A 12,552-nucleotide genomic window follows, 5' to 3' on the forward strand; every position below is an offset into this window, starting at 1 on the left:
CGGCCCTGCATATATTTCAGATAATGCGCTTCCTCGGAAAGAAGGACCTGCAGCGGTTTGGATAAGATCTCCGGATGAGAAGTTTGATGCAGGTTTGCTCCGCTACAGCTGCAGCCACTTTAACACCAACTCCACCCGCCGGGCCGAGCGTCCGCTCCGCATAATCAGATTCTATCAGTTTTAGCTGTAAACATTAACTCGTGGTGTTGCCACCACGAGTTAATGTAAAGCTACCAAGAACAACAACTTAAAGCCAGAGATCACTGGATGTTTCCAGATGTTCGTTCGGCCCAGATGTTGTTACCGACAGCAGCAGCAGGTGTTCCTGCCAGCATGGACTCTGATAGGAAGATGAGTGAAAACACCATAAACACACATGTTTAAAAGCTCACCTGTTTGACTAATTAGGGGCGTGGCCAGTTTACTGTCAGGTGGATGTTTTGGGGGTGATTATATTATCAGCCTGTCAGTCAGCGCTCATCAGCAGGTTTAGATTTCTGTGATTATACAGTGGAACCCCAACTTACGAATACCCCATTTCACGAAAAATTTAAGTTACGAAGGCGCTGAACGGCAAGATTTCTGCCCGTGTTACGGCAAAATGCCCGAGTAACGAAATCCACTGGCTCCGATTGGCTGAGCCTACAATGCCCACAATGCTTTCTGAATCATGTGACAACCCCGTAATTGCGCTTCGCTGTTCCAATTGAAGGACGCTTTGTTGTTCTAGTTAGCAATTAGCCTATAGCCTATCGTTCAGCATCGCCTCACTGAAAAGGCGCGATGGGTGCTTCGACTTACGAAAGACCCTCGGGAACGAATTAATTTCGTAAGTTTCCACTGTATTAGCCTTAGCGGCTAACGCTGCTCTGTTGTTAATGTGGCTCCTAAAAGCTAACGCCTGAGAGGCCGAACACCAAAACTGAGGCTTCAAAACATAGATCCTAAAAACCAGTATGTGTGTCGTCTAATGCAGGAACACCCTGGGAACCCCTTTAGAGTTATTTTTAGGATATTGAGTCCCTCTGTGCCTGAAATAAGAGACAAGGTGAGAGGTCGGGTCTGTAGGGCAGTCACTGTTGACACAGGGCGTGTTTAACCCCAAACCTCTCAGTCACACTGGGAGGAAAACGGATAATAACGAAATAAATAACTTTGTTTGCACAGTGATCGTCATTTTCATCGAGCGCGACTGGTTGCTCAGATACAAGTTTCACATCTCCTGTGACTGCAGCACAAACGTAGCCGAGCGGGTTTATCTACATCTAAAATACACAACTTTTACTTTGTGCTGTGTTTAAGGAAAGAAAACTAGTTTTGACTCAGGACTCGACAAAACATGATCAGATTAAGCCTGAGATGATTTAATCTAATGAATTCATGGATCTAATGGAGGGAGTACAAGCAGAGAGCCGTCTGCAGCCCTTTAATATTTCCATACTGCAAGCCTTTAGTCTCACTGCACATTGATCTGTGTGTCCAGCAGGACGAAAATAAAGTTTCCTGATCACTAAACTGAAGTCATGCATGTTTGTGAGAGCAGCGTCACGGCGCTGCTAATGCCCGGGCTGGACGGAGCAGTGACCCGATGGCAACTTTCTGATCAGTCAATAGTTCACAGAAGCTCCGCTCCCAGAAAGCGTGTGAACATTTCACTTTGTAATAAAGTTTCTTTTTTCCTCCGTCACGTGACCTCCCTCAGGAGCCGTTTCAGATGCTGTCGACAGAGCAGTGGGCGGGACCGAGCTGCAGGTCAACATTAAACCGATCGGCCCAGAGGCAGAGCTGCAGCTCCGGCTCAGAAACAAGGCGACATGTTTGTCAGCGATCGGCTCACGCTTCATCGTCGTCGTCGTCACGTGGAGGACGGGGCGCTGTTTATCAGTCACGTGACTCCCCGCCGGGCCGGACCCACGCCAGCTTTCTATACCGCCCATCCTGCTTCAGACACGAGTGAAGTCTGGTTTATTTTCATGTTACATTAATATTAATTACTTACAGGGCTCACAGCTGACAAGCTCGCCGTCTTTTCTCATCTGGAAAAATAAGTCATTTGCATTTCTCCTTCTTCTTTGGTTCTGTCACGTCTCTGCGGTCTGATTTTCTCCCTGCATACATTATTATATTTTTGGGCGAGCGTCATTAGCATGTACAGTAGACCTCAGAAGAACGAGCCCGCTCTGCTTTCTTGGTTTGACCCATTCCAGTTTTTCCATCGCTGATATTTTTGGAGCGAATCTGCTTTTTTGTGCCAGTTTTCAATATCTGAGAATTTGGCCTCGTCCTGCCAAAAACTTCAAACAATTACAAGTATTCAGTGTTTCCCCGAGTTATTCTTGGCAGTGTGGAAAAGCCTGTGAAGCTGCGTGCAGACCGCAGGAAGCTGCGCTGCTATTAATACTCTGTTCGTATACCCACTTCTCAGCACTAAAGACACATCAGTGTTTTTATATTGATTAGTAATCAGACGAGGAAGAGCCTGAGAACAGCCAGTCAGTCACTGCGCTGCCGATGAAGATGCAGGTTGGTGCTAGCACACGTTTCTCCAGGACTTCTTTACCCTCGACCGTCAGACCGGGCTCACTTTATACTGTTTCTGGGTTTTCTCTGACTTTTAAACACGTCTGTTTTTCATGTTTAAAAAACCAAAAACAAACTACTAAATGAGCCACCAGGAGCATCGCAGCAGACGCTGGTAAAAACAAGAGGAAATTTCTATTTTTCGGTGCATAAATGCTTCAGTCTTTACAGATAAACGACTGTTCAGTATTCAAAAATATGATCGTCTCCGGTAACTGCTCATTAGAGATGCACAAATCGTGACATTCTACAACAGAACAGATGTTTAAAATAAAAATTTGGTTGACGCTGTTCACAGTTTGTTTTTTTTTCTCATTTCTGACACAACAGATAAAAATAAATAAATAAAACACAAAACTGACTTGAACAAATGTCATCTAATCTGCGGGGCGATATTTGCAGATTCATTTGCGGTTTATTGCTGATGTCTGTATCTGCCAAAGATCGAGCCAATATTGTCCAACACACCAGTGAATCCTTAACATCCAGCTGTTCCTCATAACTATTACAGACGTCATCAGTAGGTAAGACTTGGTCGCAAGTTTTTAGATTTGCCAACACAGGCACTCGAATAACGCACCCTCCACCAAAGCCTGTGTGTAATTTCACAGTTTTAAATCAACATATTCAGATCAGCATCTAAACGGCACGTCTTCTTCCTCTGCTGAATCTTCATCGTTCCGCCGAGTGTCCGAAAATTCAGCTTGACGAACTCAGTTTTCTCTGAGTTCGTCAAGCTGAATTTTCTGCTAAAACAGACAAAAGAAGCTGTGCTGATCACATAGCTTTACCGAGGCAGGAGCAGAGGTGCAGGAATGAAAGAGGCAAATAAATAATCAATAGATATATTTTCAGCCCCGTCTGCACCACACAGGTGTCGGAGACAGCTTACATCTCTATGCAGCTTCAGCTCTGAGCCGCCGGTGCAGCTTTACACACTCGACGGGCCTTTTTAAAAGTTATCCTGTAAAATAAAACAGACCTTTCGCACGATGAGTTCATTAGACACATCAGACTTGGTCTGGGTGATATTAAATCAGTAATATCAGGGTTATCCTGGCTCAAACTGGGCCTTTGGGGGGACTATACACATAAGAACAATCAGTATGCGTTTGGTTATAGCGGTAATCAGCGACAAAAGAATGAAAGGCGATGAAAGCGCGCTCGAAAAAGTCTGGTTAAAAGTATTTTTATTACAGTCCTGATGATTTTCCTTTGGGGGAAGACCAAAACCAAAGCCTCTGAATATCATCAGTGACTTTGAGCTGAATCATGCAGGATAACCTGCTTCCACTGCTCTGAATCACTGACCACATCTCACTAGTCTTCAGTCATTGAAGAATGCCGGCCGTTTACTCATTGACGAGCGCTGGCCGTCTCTCAGAGGTCGCGCGTTTCAGGCGGGATGAACAATGAGGACGTCGCCGTGAAAACAGTGAAAGGAACATTTCCAGAAAAACGCAAACGTCAGCGGCGCCGCTGTAAGAAGACCGCCAGAGAAAAACACTCACAAATCAACGTTTTCTTTCATTAGCACCAGAAAAAGACACTTCTCAGCCACTTTACAACATGGACGACTCCTCCTAAAAAAACCTTTATGTAGTCGAGCGACCGGCTTCAACCCAACAAGGTCGTCGCCAGAATGGAAATAAAAGCACCAATTACACACAGCCCTCCACAGAGACAATACACCGGAGGTCAACTCTGTAACAAAGTTGACTCAAAGCATTGTGCCTAAAGGATGTTTTCATTTCTGTGACCAGTCCGCCTTGAGGTTTCCTGGATTCAGCGCAGGTGAAAGTAATTCAGCTCTCACCGGGTCTTTTAATATTTCTTCAATTGCCTTTCAAAAAAAGAAAAGGAAAAAAAACTGCCACTAATAAGCGCTACTCTGAGCAGACGGCGCCAAAAGCACCGACTGCAGCGAGAAGTGGATGTGACTGAGACCCGACGGACGGAGCGTGTTTGATCACATGTGGACAAAACACACACCAACTCAACAACAGCACACGGGTGAGAGTCTCGATACAAACACAACAGCGAGTCTGTTCCTGCCGGAGACGCTGAGACCGTGGCTCGTTTTAACGGAACGTAATTAAAATTGTTTTTCTAATTACATCAAAATGCACAAAATGATCAAAACCTTAAAGACATCTGGAAAATTCAAGCAAGAAGTCAAGCGAGCAGCGAGCTCTTTTTCCTCATTGACGTTAGGGCTGCCACAAACGATTATTTTGATAGTCGACTAGTCACCGATTATTTTTGCGATTAGTCGACTAATCAGATCATCATCCATTGAACGTAAAACTACAGCTTATTGCACCAGCAGCATCTGCTCTTATATAACTATCATTAGCTTACAGCTTTAAGTGTTTAAGGTCTGTGCTAACTAAAAATAAAGACAAGATGATAGTTAATTGAATTCTAATTAAATGTGCAGATTGTTTCGGTGGAGTTTAATAAACTCAGCCGATTTACTCAGGAACAAATAAAATACTGAAAAAAGCCAAACAATAACATTTTTAAGTTATCTAAGTGACTTGCATATGTTTAACCTGAGTAGGGCGGTGGGTTTGAAAACGATCTGCCGGGAGTCCGGTGCTCTCATGGCCCCCGGCTCGCTATCGAGCTAGTGGGTAACAGACGCCTCCGAAAACGTCGGAGCGCTTTTGAAAATATGCGGTGTCCTGATAAACTGAGCAGATATTTGAGGTTTACACAGCTACATTCTCGCCTGAAAATATGTTAAACGTTTATTTTGTGACCCAGAAAGAATAATAAGAGTAATATTAAAACTAACTAGCTGCCGCCATTGTTGACAACTGCGCTGGGCCGCGCTATGAATTCTGGGACACAGTTTCTTCTTCTTCGGGGTTTAACGGCAGCTGGCATCCTTGTACATGCAGTGCTGCCATCTTCTGTTTCAGTCCGTTATTACACTCTTAAATCCTGCTACTCATTCCTGCGTCTTTTGGGATCTTACAAAGCTTCAAATGACGCGTCGACTATTAAATCAGTCGTCGACGATTTTGATAGTCGACGTAATCGTGACTAGTCGACTAATCGTGGCAGCCCTAATTGACGTATACGAAATCCGACATCTTTCAGCAACCACAGGAGTCGCCCCCTGCTGGCTGTTTGAAAGTATGCAGGTTTAAGACTCTTTCACGCTGTAATGCAGTTTTTCACATGTTAAAACTTCCTGCCTGGCTACACACTGAAGACTAAATACTGTGGAAATACTGTAGATGTTATTTGAGAGCATGCTCACTGACGTCCCACCAATCCGATCCCAATGTGAGCACACACTTTGAACCCCAGCTGCTGCAGGTAGCTAGTTTGGATTTTGTGTAAAAGCAGTTATTAATTTTAAGTAGTCCACATTTTTCTAATTTTACCGGATCTAACATGTTAGTGTTGGTAGGAAATGCACCTCTGACCAGTTTCTCAGCTACCATTAAACACTAGAGCAGAAGAACAACACACTACCCGATGTTGGATTGGTAAAATGTAGGATAATACAGCGGGGGAGGGATCTTTGAGGAACAGCCAAACTCTTCCCAGCGGTCACGTCGTCTTTCAGATAAATTAGTAACCACTATTTCCCAAAATATTCTGCTCTGAGGCAAAAGTGGGGAGCCTGGTTTAAACCTTTGAATACTGAATACGGAACTGCAGGACAAAAGGGACAAAAATTCTTTGGTACCGAAAGCCTTCAGGGCCTCAATTCACCTGTGCATTGGTTCATTCGGAGAGCTCAAACGCCAAACTGCAGTGAAACCTTCAGCCATTGTCTCTGTCTGATTGGTGCCAAGTATTTAGATGACCAGTCATCACCGAGCAGGATTGAATGGAAGCAGGTAAACGGCCCATGTTGAGAGCAGAAGACAGAACACAGAAAGGACAGCTTCGCTTCTTTTTAGCTTCGCAAACATCTCTACATGTGACTGTTTCACAGAACAGGAAGTCTTAGCACAGACAGCCCAGAAAAAATGGCCACCGTCTCCAGACACTAAATAACCCGACTTTAGTCAGCGAATTTCCAGCTTTATGGGGCAGAGCTGGAAGCCCAAGCACAGCATGACATTTCCTTACATCCTCTGTACCTGTCAGCTGAATATACAGGTATGATCAAGCTGCACCGAGCAATTATCGACCAATGAATCAGCCTGGCTGCTTTGTCAGTTTAGCCCTAATAACTACACAAGCTTCGCCGTCTGCAGGTGATTTACAAGATCAGGAGACGTATAAAGATGTGTTTCCGGAGGGAAAGCAGGTGTAAAAATGGACTTAAGTTGTGAAAATGAGCACCCGCGAGTTCAAAGGTAGGAATTAATGTTTTACTAAAGTAGCAGGTCTGAGCTGAAAAATGACCGTATTTGGCTGAAAGCCTTTCCACAGCTGGAACAAACAGCAGTGGGACTTTTCACACACACAACTTTTAAAAATACATTTCATGGCGAGTAATGAAAGCCTTCACTGCAGCGCACGAATGTTTGCACAGCAGAAAAAAAAGCTGCAAAAAAATATCACTTTTAATTTCTGTACGAGGGAAAAAAATTACCAAGACATAAAATCCTTGGGCGAGATTTCCGCTTTAGCACCAAGAAATGAGGAATAAAAGATTATTAAAAGAAGGAGCTTCATCTCTGGTCTGGAGTTAAATCTGATCGAATGGGGATCCCGGTGCTCGCGCTCAAACTTCAACCTCTGAAAAGCCTCCAAGTCGACGTGGAACGTGGGTTTGATCCAACAGCAGCAGCAGCAGCAGCGCACATCCAATGCACCCGCTGTGTGTGTGTGTGTGTGTGTGTGTGTTTCCCTGTGAAGAGCTCCAGCAGTGAGGCAGGAGTGGACAGTAACACACACACACGCAGTGACTCACAGAAAATCACCCCCACTTCACTCACGCACAACCTGGCATGCTCGTACTCTTTCCCAAACACACACACACCCTCTTACTATTTCATAAAGCACCCAAACTACAAATGTGTGTGCGCCACAAGAGCAAAAAAAGGAGTGACTGAATGTGTGTGTGTGCAAAGATGCAGCTGTCATGCATGCTTTCTGCATGTGTGTGTGTGCATGTGCGTGAAATAAATAGCAGTTTGACAGAGCGACAAAGAGTGCTGCATAGTGTGTGTGTGAGCTGTCACGACTGAATGCCACTGAGGGCAACACACACACACAGACACACACAGAAAGGGGTCCTTTTCTATCGCTACAAATAATGAAAACACACGAGTGGAGCAGCAATTTTCTGCAATAAAAAACCAATGATGTGAGCAGTGCAAACGGTGAAATAAAGCACACTATGGCTGCGTGTGTGTGTGTCTGTGTGTGTGTGTGTGGGGGGGGGACTGGGGTGACAGGTCAGGTGGCAACAGCAAATCACAGCTGCACTTCCCAGGAAGCGGCAAAATGTGTGTGTCAAAGAGAAAAAGCAGCGTGTCAGGGCAGGAAGAGGAAAAGCGAAAGTGTGTGTGCGCGTGTGTGTGTGAGAGACGCGAGAGTAGTAGTGAGGAAGGGAAAGCGCACCAAAGCTGCGTGCTGTGTGTGCGCCTGTGTGTGTGTTGGCGTTTGTGACAAATAAATAGCAGCCAGAGAGCAAGCGAGCGTGCTCTGATTCGGAGACTGGCAGCATGACTGACTGATCCCTGCATCCATATCATAGGATTAAAAAGCCTGACACGGCGCAGATACAATAGCGGCAAAATATGAGACAAAAAAAGTCGGTCAATGGAAAAGGAAATGTGATTATGAACCAGAACAGGCGAGAGGGAGATAATATTAAAAAAAAGAAAAGGAGAAAAAATCCTGACACACTTTCAGCGGGAGCGCACGGTGCAGCGGCGGGGAGGAGGTGGATTTTAAGGCTGTCACCGGGCAGTATAGAGGAAGGAGGAAGAGGAGGAGCCGCTGCCAAATACGAGCCTCTCCAATGATTTCCAAGAGCCAAGACACACTTCAGTCACACTGTCAGGGATGTGGTGGAGGGTGAAACCTGCCCAAATTCAGTTTACACACCTGTTCGCCTAAGCCTGACAGAAATCTTCCTCCTGTACGTCCTTCAGACTGCAGGGAGTCACATGAGGACAGCAGGGAAAGCTGCAAAACAAACACAACTACGCCTTTTTAGAGATATTTCTCAACTGAAGGGGGGCCATGGGGCGGGGGGAAGGGGGTCACAGGTCAAAATGGCTTTTTGATTTCCAACCACGTCACCGCGTTAGGTCTGAAGCGGCATGCGAGCCGGCTGCATCCAATTATTCATGATTTTATGTAACAGGGCTTGGGGTAGGAAATTAGGTCGGGGAACATCGTGAACACAGGCTGGGCGAACTTGGAGAAGTTTGACTACAAGAAGAAGGAACAGCTGCCACGTCCACGGGCGTACGCGGGACTTTTTTCGAATGGGGGGCACAAAGGAAATAAAAATATTTCACACTCATGTTCAGTCCTGAGCCATGATACAGACATTTATTTTAAAGGAAGAAAACTAGTGTGCAAAGAAGCAAAACCAGTATGAAAAGCCTTAAATTACACTGCAAAATATACTCCCAGTACCTACATACAGACCACTCACTGTGCTGAACGACATGCATCATAATATTAGATCATAATGGTGTGCAGACTTTAATGTTGCAGCTGGATATGATTTTCTGTACCTATATGCTGCTGGGGGTGTTATTCAAAATATTATAGCACCAAATAAGAGTAGATTTATATTTTAAAATCTGCAGCAGCCCTCTGAAGCTTTAAAACAAAGCCTAGAGCACAAAGTGCAACACAAGCATCCAAAATATAGCTGTTTGGTTTTATATAAAACCCACCAACAAACATCTTTCTTTAAAAAAAAAATACTTTTAAACAGTATTTTTTAAGTGTGGTTTAATTTTCCCAAGCTTACAATTAATTTTTAATAATCAAACATCCCAATTTTCTGTTAACTAAGGTTAAAAGGGGAACTCTGTGCCTTGATTGCAAGTGCAGTAAATCCTGCAAAGGCTCATTCTGAGATTTTTTTTAAGGAGAAATCGTTAAATAAATTGAAAGTTTATTAAATGTGCACTCAAGTAAAGTATCTGAGTAAATGCACTAAGTTACATTAGACCGCAGGACCTGTGGGGGCGAGGCACTGATATTTGAGGGGGGCTGGTGCCACCCCACGCCCCTCATGTGGATACCCTCCTGGCCGTGTCACATACGGGGCATGCAGGCAGTCCCGGTGAGTAAACGGGCGCTAATAAAGCCGGTTTCCCCGCACGGTCGGGCGGCAGCAGTGACCCAGTCTGTCAGCAAACACACGGCGCTGGATGTAAATACACCGAGCGCGTATTTGCAAAATTATGCAAAAAACGCACACATTTCTGCTTAACCGGAGTAAAAGCAGTTCAATATCAACGCGGATCCTTATAAATGCAGTTTAAAAACACAATTGTGCAAAAAGAACAAACACTGACGGCGTTTCCCGTGGAAAAGCCGAGCGCTGTGGATTCTGGCAGCCTGAAACCAGTAGAAAACCAGTCTGCCATTAACTGGCACGAAGTCAGCGTCTGTCCACCAAACAGGCAACCCGTCCTCGGAACCGGCCCGGCCCAAAAGCCCCTCTTAAACTACTTCAGCCTCACATTTGAACACGTTTAAAGCACCGAGCGGAAAACTGTTTAATACCAAAGTAAACGGCAGTTCGCTTCAACATGCGACCGCCAAACAGTTCGCTCATCGGCGGTGAAAACAGCCCGAAAAGACGATCTAACGGTAAAGACAGTTCGGTGAAAGGCAAGTATAAAGCGGAAAAGCTGGGAAAGTGTCGGTAAAGCAGCGGGAAGCGGCTCTCCGCAAACAGGCAGCGTATTTCTGTGCACCCCGCTGACGGAGGCTTCACCTCAGATGACCCAACCAGCCAGACTGGCTGTCTGCTAGCTAGCCCCGTTTGAACCTAACCTACAGCGGGCAACAACAACACTTGAGCCGACTCTTTAACCGCACTGTCATCGGCTCCGCGGAGACCGAGGCGCCGACAAAAAGCGGATTTATCCTCCACTCGGGTCCGCGGAGCAGCGCTGTAACTCCGAGGGGAAGACGGGAGAGAGGAGGGGGAGGCAGCCAAAACAAATGCGTTTCCCGACATGAAAGCACAACATCCAGAGACGGGCAGCCACGTTTCCCGCTGCTGTGTGCGGGGAACGGCTAAAGCTAAAGCTCTTAGCTCCGCCGGGTCGCCCGTCATTAGCAGGGGCTAACTGGCTAACGGCTAGCCCCAATGGCTAATAAATTTATTATGTGCACTTTCACCGGGGGTGGAGGGGGGACGGCAAAAGTTGGCTACTAGAAGAAAAAAAAACAACGCGAACCGGGTGACATTCACTTGTCTCACAACTATCCTCAAATACACCCGGAGAGCAGTCACCCCGCAACTAAAGTTACCTGACAGCCAGGTGTCTAAGTATTTCCATCCCAGCCGGGCTGCCGAGGAGATCCGCGGGGTGAGAGCGCCGTGGTTCCCACTCCGAGAGGCTGTGATGGAGGGGGACGGTCGCTAGCAGCAGCAACAGCAGCAGCCTGGGCAGAGAGAGGGAGCCAGGCGGCTAGTCTGCCTGCAACCAAGCCGCTTTAATAACTTCACTTTTGCGGTCACTTTGGTCAAAATTTATCCCCGCGAGTAAAAAAACGAGAAGTTTCCCTCGTGTCCTACCTGTGTGGAGTCTGTGGCTGCACGGTGCGACAGGCTGGAAGTTGATTATTCCCAGAGATCCAGAGTGGAGCGGTGCGGGGCGCATATAGCTAGCGCTGGGTACAGTAAAGATTGTAGCATAGCTAACCTAAAGACAACAGTAGAGAGGAGAAAAAAAAGCCTGCTCGTTGCTCATAGGGGGGATCGACGACAAAAACCACATGATCTTTTACGTCAGCATATATTTGCATAGGATGCCAAATTTATGTTCGGTGTCCAGGTGACGTGAAAATGTACAGAAAAGTTGGACCGCGACGCTGCCGGACTCTGGCACGGCGGAGAGGCGCGACCACGCGGCGGCCATGCACCCCCCGAGCGTGCCCCCCTCCTGCAGCGGCTCAGCCTCAGCACCCCGGCAGCAGGCAGGCACCACCTATACATCCACACACACGCTCTCTCACACACACTCACACACCTGTGGTCCTCTGCACCGACTTTATTCTCATTTTAATCCACTTTCCTGCACTCTTACCCTCACGCCCGCTCACACACACCATCACCGGACTCGTTCCCGTCTCGTGTGTGACATGTTCGTGATTGTGACACCGTGCAGCTCTGATCTCTGTGAATTCTCCTAAACTCGGAGAAAATGTTGCAAAAGTTCCCTTTCATGAACCCACGACATGTAAATAAAAATGTAAAATCTGAAATAAAAGCGATGTGAGCGGGAACAAAACCCACGGCGCTCGGGTGTTTCTGTGACACCTGTTTGATCCTGGAGCTGACCCGCTCACAGCACCGTGCTCACGTGCGGCTGGAGCATCAGCACCCACCTGTTCAACCTGGGCTCATTTAAAAGGAGTTTCGGTGGGATCAGGAGGGCGAGAGTGCGTGGGAGTGGAAGGAAAAGTTTATCCACGATCACCACACTGCACCGAGCTCGTGCATTTTGATAATGGGCTTGTCGTACCTGATCAGATGCAATAAACGTGCAGACGAACCCTCGCGCTTGTGCGAAAACGTGACGGACAGCGACACCAACAGGCGGGTTTAGGAAGCACACCCTGCCTGCTCCCACCGGTGGTTATGTGTAGGTGAGTTATGCGATCGGTTTATGAGGACTTGGGCGATTTAGTGACCTTTGACCTCTGTGATAATATGTCCAACGTCACCAATCAAACATCCCGAGTGTAAGTTTATGATCGGCTCTGATTCCTGGCTCCTTATCAGTGCTGATAAAACCATTTTAATGCCAAATCTCAGTCTGTTCACTTAAAACAGAAAGAAAGAGCGTG

The 12,552-nt window shown here is 46.4% G+C and overlaps 1 protein-coding gene across 3 annotated transcripts in view; it reads right to left on the reverse strand.

Annotated features, from left to right (window-relative positions):
• LOC146682361 (zinc fingers and homeoboxes protein 2-like) overlaps positions 1-11,683 on the reverse strand; it is a 130,999-nt gene extending 119,316 nt beyond the window's left edge. Inside the window, exon 1 of one of the 3 annotated variants that reach the window (XM_085445653.1) lies at positions 11,279-11,683. The gene's annotated coding sequence lies outside the window, so the exon portion shown is untranslated. Of the gene's footprint in view, positions 1-8,607; positions 9,327-11,010 lie in introns of those variants that run through there. The other 2 variants (XM_085445654.1, XM_085445655.1) reach the window with 2 other exon arrangements.
• Positions 11,684-12,552: the final 869 nt, after the last annotated feature.

Source organism: Copadichromis virginalis, linkage group LG22 (genome assembly GCF_057382275.1).
Source record: "Copadichromis virginalis isolate Kocher_CV1m ecotype Utaka linkage group LG22, C_Virginalis_male_GT1.1, whole genome shotgun sequence".
Classification (NCBI taxonomy): Eukaryota; Metazoa; Chordata; class Actinopteri; order Cichliformes; family Cichlidae; genus Copadichromis; species Copadichromis virginalis.